At 38.4% G+C, this 8,311-nt stretch overlaps 1 long non-coding RNA gene across 1 annotated transcript in view; it reads left to right on the plus strand.

Moving 5' to 3' along the window:
• LOC149268770 (uncharacterized) overlaps window positions 1-8,214 on the plus strand; it is a 29,866-nt gene extending 21,652 nt beyond the window's left edge. The window contains exons 4-5 of the long non-coding RNA XR_016270550.1: window positions 62-7,999; window positions 8,073-8,214. This is a non-coding gene — a long non-coding RNA (uncharacterized LOC149268770). The remainder of the gene's footprint in view (window positions 1-61; window positions 8,000-8,072) is intronic.
• Window positions 8,215-8,311: the final 97 nt, after the last annotated feature.

Raw genomic sequence — 8,311 nt, forward strand, 5'->3', positions numbered from 1 at the left:
AATTAATATAAATTAAAACTTAGTTTACAGAAACTAAGTCGGTTTTTTTTGTATTTTGCAGCCTTTAATATAACCCTAACCTCTCGGCCAGCAGAAGGCCACATGCACATATGCGCTGTGCAGAGGTTAGGGCTATATATTAAAGTAGCCCCCGAAAAAAAAAAAAAAAGATTAGCCACCGAAGAAAAAAAAGAGCCCCCGAAAAATAGCACCCGAAATAAAATGTATAGCAGATCGCAGAACGGCGAGGGATTATTGACGACATATTAGTGAAAAAAAAAAATATATATATATAAACTAAAAATTACAAATCATTATATGTGCGGTTTAAAAAAAAACAAAAATTAGAGAAAATTATGTATATATATTTGCACGTGTGCGCAATGTGTATGTGAAGAAAAAAACATGAAAAAAAAGCTTCCAAGACAAATTTGATCAAAGTGAACGTGCTGCATAAAACTGCAAGTACACGGAAAAAAAAAGAAGAACTTTAAATGCTTAGTGGTTAAATAAATTCTCGATTTAATAGACAATAATGAATATTATACATATATAGAATTATATATATATATAAGACATAAAAAAAAAAAAAAAAAAAAAAAAAAAAAAAAAAAAAAAACCGAAAAGCATGATACTATAATTCACCACTAAAATAATAATAATTCATTAAAATAGTACACACATCCTCCATATAGCAGCAGCAGCAGTCACCAAAAGAAAGGCCTTTCAGCGGTGGACATACAACAAAAAGAACTGTGAGTGCTAAATTAACCCTTGTCTTCCCCTCCCTATCATGTCCCCAAAATGTATAACGAAATAAAACTAAATAAATAAATAAAGAAAAAAATAGAAAAAAAAGAAAAAAATTTTGAATAAAGAATGAAATACAAACTAAGAAATAAAAACTATGAAATAAAAGCTATGAATTAAAACTAAATTTTTAAATTAATATATATTAACGAATACTCCCCAAATGTCTAAAATATGATTTAAACATTCTTTTAATATTTTATTGTAATATTATATTATTATATTATTATGTTATTATTACTATATTGCTAACCTTTTTATACATTTGTAATTTTTTCATATTATGTAGTTTTTTTATTTTATTATACACTCCAACTACATACCAAACACATGCACATACATAAATATAAATTAAAGAACATGAAGCGACAGTAATTAAGAGTAAATGAAAATGTAATAGTCTAGTTAGAGTAATTTAAAGAATAAATGTATCTTTTAGAATTTTTTTGAGTTTCCTTGATGGATTAATATGGTAGGCTAGAAGCATAGCGTTGGCCTAGAAGAGAGAGAGAGTCGAGGCAATCTTTATTAGGGGATCTTCATAAACAATTTAAAGCTGAAGATCATGGTTGGGTTTGGGTAAAGACAGCGAGAAGCCAACACCACCTCGGCTTCCGCGTCTTTCTAACTGTCCGTGTTTGTTTCGTTTTTCTTGTTGTCCGAATGTTTGTTTTGTACAGGAATCCTAAAAATTTTAAAGTTTGTGTGTATTGGTGAAGGTATGGCAAGACCCACCCCACCACCGACAGAGCTAAGGGAACCAGAGGATTCCGCCCGCCACTACCCGATCCACGTCTTGTGTATGTTGATGTATGTTGATGTATGTATGTATGTATACATGTATGTGAATAGCTATATGTGTATATATGTATATATGTAAACATGCGAATGCACGAAGATCGCTTTCATACTCGAGTACGCTCGTTACATAGATTTTATGGCGCCCAACGGGGGGCCTGAAATTCGAAGAGAGAAGTTAACGCCCGCTGCATTCATACATAAGATCGATACATTACATAAATTTTATGGCGCCCAACGTGGGGCACTGTGAGTTGATACGCTTTCAGTGAACCGAAATTGTTTGTGAGGCACTGTGAGTTGATACACTTTCAGTGAACCAAAATTTTTCTTATATGGCCACTTCTTCTATATGGAGTAGTAGTCATACAAAACACCCCCTTTTGTGAGAATATTAGTTGTCTCAGTAGCCTGTATTGCTGAAATAGACTTAGACTGGGTTGGTCTAGCTATCGCAACAGCGACTGCTGAGAGGAATAGATTTGTTTTCATAGGTACTACGAAGCTGCTGGATTCAAGCCTGGATCGCAGACCGAGACACCTTGAAGTATCTTTCAACTTTAAATGAATTAAAGCATCGCTGCTTTGGAAAAGAACATCTTCCCTCACAATTGTAGCTCGTTTTTGTTTGCTGTGGATGAAGCCACAATTCAATCTAGTTCTAGAAAAACTTCTCTAAATAATTCCAGAATATTGTGTATTCGGCTAGGATACCAATACTGATTATCCCTGGAGGGTATTCTTTACTTAAATGAAGAATGGTAGAAGCCTTAAGCAATGCTAGTTGTGTGTTGATAAGTTGTTGTCGTTGCGTCTTTAAGTGTACTATTGTCTGGAACTCGGAGATATGCTGCCTGTGCATTCCCTTGCCGAATAGTATAGTTTTTGATGGTAGCGATAATAAATTTGTAAATACCTGCTAGATTTAGTTTCAATAGCCCAAAATGAAACAATTCGGAACAGTTAGAACTAATAAGAATACCTCGATTTTCTCTCTCTATGCCATTTATAGTCAAGCTTAACAACACTTTTTAGTAATTATGCCAGTTATAAATACACCGCCGCACGTCGCATCTGTAGGTAGTACAGAAAATAAATGCGCACTATGTGCGACAGAAATGGATGATACATATCCTTGCTATTTATTAGCGTGTCAGCACATTTTTCATAAAAACTGCGTAGAAGCGTGGTTAACAGAAAATACCATCTGTTATACTTGCCAGACACCAATAGATAAGCAGCAAATGAAGCTAGTAGTAGGCAATTGCTCACCCTCTCGGAGGCACGAGACAGCTCCGCCACCAGCTCCAGTAACTCGTCGAGTTACAACCAGAAATCTTGCCAGAACTTTAGCACTAGCAGAGGCCAACAATACAGCTAATGTACAAGAAGCTGCTTTGTTGAATGCTAGTGGCGCACAGTCATCAGCTTTAGATGCGAGTCAAAGCCCGAGTCAGGCTGAAGCTGCGCGACCCAGAACTACTAGGGGACGACCCAGAGCAACTCGACCATTCCGTGGTGCGAATCCTCAAAGATCGCAGCAACCGGACTACAATGTTATACAGAACATGATTGAAGAAACAGTCACTAGGGTCATGTCCTCGTTAGCCATAAACAATCGCCCTTCGCCAATCGAATCATTGCCGGTAGCGAACAGTCGCGAGTCCCCATCAATAGGCGCTTGCTCCTTGAATAGTCGAAGGATCGTTGACATTATGCAAAAGTGGGGAGTTCAATTTGATGGTTCATCAGATGGATTAGGGGTTAATGAATTTATCTATCGCGTTAAATCGTTAACAGATGAGACCTTAGATAGTGATTTCACAGGCATGTGCAAGAATATGCATGTGTTATTTACTGGAAAGGCTCGATCATGGTATTGGAGATACCACAAACAAGTTGATCATATTATTTGGTCTGACCTCTGTGCATCCCTTCGTCAACAGTACGATGATTATCGGTCAAGCTTTATGAAGATGGAGATGATCAGAGCTCGAAAGCAAAAACCAGGAGAGTCTTTTTCAACTTTTTATGAATCGGTAGCCTCTCTTATAGATAAATCTTCACTCAAGGTAGCAGAAGAAGAATTAATGGAAATTTTAAAGAATAACTTACTCCCTGAAATACGCGAGAAGCTATTATATCAGCCAGTTCACTCGGTAGGACACTTACGCCGTTTAGTTCAAATGAGCGAAAACTTAGCGTATGAGACTAGCTGTCGTTTTAATCAGGCAAAGCCAGTAGTACAGCGCAGACAAGTTTATGCTGTCGAAGAAATAGCTGATGATGTAGAAGGCGATTCACTAGATGCAGAGCTTGCAGCTATACGCGCCTCTCATCAGAAACTTCGTTGCTGGAATTGCGAAGAAATAGGCCATATCTGGGAAAACTGTCTATCTGAACGTCGCATTTTCTGCTACGGTTGTGGACAGCCCAATGTATATAAGCCACAGTGCAAAGTCTGCCTACAGAGACAGTCGGAAAACCGGCAGAAGGCATCCATCAACAGCCGGATGCCCACGAAAATGTAGAACCCAAAAGCACAGATACAGATACACCCGAGTTGCAAAACTTGCACTCGAATACGTCTGCACTTCGTTTTCGTCCCTACGAAGAACGCTTACAAAATTATGTAGAAGTTCGAAATCGAATATTTCAAGATAACCCGCCTGCTATTAGAAAGCGAACTCAAAGATTAAAGACATATTATACAGAGGTTAAGAAAAACCGGAATTTGCAAATATCTACGATTTTCAATAATGGAACCGACCTTCGTAGCTATGCTGAAGTTTCGTTCTTAACTTATACAGAACTTGGTCTGTTAGATACTGGAGCGAATATTAGTTGTATAGGTTCGAAATTAGCAACACAAGATTTTTCGAAGTTGTCCGAGTTTAAGCCTATAAAATCGAAAGCAAAAACAGCAGGAGGAGAAAGTCAAACCATTATTGGATATTTAGACGTAGAACTGACATATAACTCTGTCACCAAGCCAATGACATTATATATTATTCCCAGCATAAAGCAGAATCTCATTTTAGGACACGATTTCTGGAAATCCTTTCGCCTTGCACCAAACATTATTAACGCTATAGAGATAGCTGATACAAGCAAGCATGATTCCCACGAACAATCATATCCTTTAACGAAGACAGAGATTCAACAACTAGAGCTAGTAAAAGGATTATTTCCAAATGCATCTCATAGTTTGGGGCGTACAACACTTATAGAGCACCACATAGATATTGGAGACGCAAAGCCAGTGAAACAAAGATTCTATCCAGTCAGTCCCGCTGTAGAAAAGCTGTTATATCAAGAAATTGATCGAATGCTTCAGTTGGATGTGATTGAACCTTCTGTTAGCCCTTGGAGTTCACCTATGCGCCTCGTAGTAAAACCTAATAAAGTTCGCTTATGTTTAGATGCTCGCAGACTAAATGATGCTACTAAAAAGGACGCGTATCCTTTGCCCAGCATTGATGGGATATTTTCGCGATTACCTAAAGCTAATCTTATTTCAAAATTAGATTTAAAGGATGCTTTTTGGCAAATTAAACTCACTGAGGAGTCTAAGCATTTGACTGCATTCACAGTCCCAGGCCGCCCTTTATACCAGTTTAAAGTTATGCCCTTTGGTTTATGCAATGCCCCCTCCACAATGTGTCGTTTAATGGACCAGCTTATTCCACCAGACCTGAGGCATTGTGTGTTTGGATACCTGGATGACCTTTGTGTCGTCTCAGAAGATTTTCCATCTCATTTATCAATTTTAGTCCGTCTAGCAGATCAATTTCGAAAAGCGAATCTAACTCTGAACATAGATAAAAGTCACTTTTGCGTTACAAGCATTAATTATTTAGGCTATGTAATTGGAAGTGGAGGTATTAGCCCAGATCAATCCAAAGTATCTTGTATAATTAATTGGCCACCGCCCAAGAACTTAAAGCAAGTTCGTGGATTTCTAGGAGTGTGTGGGTGGTACAGACGATTTATACATAACTTCGCAGATCTTACTTGTCCAATTACTGACGTACTCTCTAGAAAGTCAAAATTTGTCTGGCCTCCCGAAGCACAAATGGCTATGGATAGGTTAAAGAAAGTATTGACTACTGCTCCCATTTTAACAAATCCAGATTTTAGAAAAAAATTTTATTTACATTGCGATGCCAGCGATTTTGGTATTGGTGCCGTGCTTGTGCAACTCTCAGATACAAATGACGAAAAGCCAATCGCATTTATGTCGAAGAAATTAAATCGCTCTCAACGCAATTATAGTGTTACCGAGCGCGAGTGTCTCGCAGTGATACTCGCAATTGAGAAGTTTCGATGCTATTTAGAACTGCAAGAATTCGAAGTGGTTACCGATCATTCTAGCTTGCTTTGGCTTATGCGGCAGCAGAATATCTCTGGTAGACTAGCTCGCTGGATTTTCCGTTTACAGCAGTTTAAATTCACTTTTAGTCATCGAAAAGGTAAAGACCATGTAGTCCCAGATGCATTATCTCGATTAAGCGAAAATGAAATATTAGAACTTGATATGAACCCGATTATAGACCTCACATCAAATTCTTTTTCAGAAGATTCTTATTTAGAGCTCATAAAGAAATATTCCGAGCAAAAGTCTCGATTTCCCGATCTGAAATTGGTTGGAAACTTTTTATATGTTCGCACCGAACATGCAAATGGTCAGCAAGAACAAGAAAAACTATCTTGGAAGCTATGGGTCCCCGAGAGCCTTCGAGCAAGTGCTCTTAAACAAGCCCATAATAGTTGTACTTCAGCCCATGCCGGAATGCAAAAGACCATAGAAAAGCTACGTAGGCATCTCTTTTGGCCAGGTCTAGCAAAAGATGTGAGGGAGTATATTCGTTCATGCGATACTTGTAAAGAAAGCAAAGCCCCTAATTATACATTGAAACCCCCAATGGGTGATCATATCCCTTCATATAGGCCGTTTCAAAGACTTTACATTGACCTTCTTGGACCATATCCTCGTAGTAAACAAGGTCATATAGGGTTGCTTATAGTTTTGGACCATTTTAGCAAGTACCATTGGCTATGTCCATTAAAGAAGTTCACGTCTGCAAAGATTCAAGAGTATCTGCTAAAGCACATATTTCATAGTTTTGGGGTCCCTGAAACTATCGTTAGTGATAATGGCACTCAGTTCAAGTCAAAAGAATTTAACGCCTTTTTGACGGAATTAGGCATCAAACACGTATACACCGCTCTTTACTCACCACAGAGCAATGCGGCCGAACGTGTAAACCGATCTTTGCTAGCAGCGATTCGTTCATACTTGCAGAACGATCAAACTGAATGGGATGTTCATCTCACGAGCATTTCATGTGCGTTACGCTCAGGACTGCATCAATCGCTAAACTGTTCGCCATACCGAGCACTGTTTGGACTCGATATGATAACACACGGAGCGGACTATAAATTATTAAAAGATTTGCATTTGCTCCAAGAGCCAATAATCCCGATCTCTAGATCCGACAATCTGGCTCTATTGAGACACGATATTCAGATCAATATCCGTCGAGCCCATGAACGAAACGCAGGCCAATATAATCTCAGAGCTAAATCGGTTACTTTCAAAGAAGGACAAGAAGTCTTTAGAAGAAATTTTGCTTTGAGTAAATTTTCGCAAAATATTAATGCCAAACTAGGACCACAATTTCTAAAATGCCGAGTTAAGAAAAAGTTAGGAAATTGTTACTATCTGCTTGAGAACCTGCAAGGCCAAGAAGTAGGTACTTACCATGCTAAAGATATTAGAAGCTGATTCCCGCTAATATACTGTCTAACGTTGTATATTATCGGGTGGTGTAATGGTTGCGAATCTCTAAGATTGCAAAATTGCAGCGCATATCGTTTGCGACAACATTGTCGCCTGCGCTGCAATGCAATGCAAGAGAGAGACAGAGAGCGGAGCTTTAGCGATCGAGCTTTCGCTAAGCTTACGCTAAGCTTACGCTGTGCTCGCTCGTCGGAGACAGTGGGAGAAATACGCTCACTAGCATCCCGTTGTCCGAAGCTTCGCTGAGAGCGAAACATTGAAACCAAGAACACTGGAATGTGGGCGTATAAAAAGCGGCAACATTGCCAGCTCCATCTTTTTCCGGCCCACATTTTCAAGAAGATACCCTCAGCGTGGAGTTCTATCCAGCTAAAATTTTTGTTAATAATTATATATATATCTATCTTTATATATATATTTAACAAAAAGAAACATACACAAAAGATTATTGCCCTCCACAAACGATTGAAATTTTCTGAATTTGGCCCACCGTGACCAGCTGAGCTGGTCAGTCATTGACTTTGGTGCGCGCAGCCGCACGCATTTTTATTCGTGGGAAACGACAAGTGTGCAAGCAGGCAACAAAAGGTATTTTGATCAAAATTAATATAAATTAAAGCTTAGTTTACAGAAACTAAGTCGGTTTTTTTGTATTTTGCAGCCTTTAATATAACCCTAACCTCTCGGCCAGCAGAAGGCCACATGCACATATGCGCTGTGCAGAGGTTAGGGCTATATATTAAAGTAGCCCCCGAAAAAAAAAAAAGATTAGCCACCGAAGAAAAAAAAAGAGCCCCGAAAAATAGCACCCGAAATAAAATGTATAGCAGATCGCAGAACGGCGAGGGATTATTGACGACATATTAGTGAAAAAAAAATATATATATATATATATAAACT

This window comes from Drosophila arizonae, chromosome 5 (assembly GCF_054131065.1).
Source record: "Drosophila arizonae isolate 15081-1271.41 chromosome 5, UAZ_ARI_1.0, whole genome shotgun sequence".
Taxonomy (NCBI): domain Eukaryota; kingdom Metazoa; phylum Arthropoda; class Insecta; order Diptera; family Drosophilidae; genus Drosophila; species Drosophila arizonae.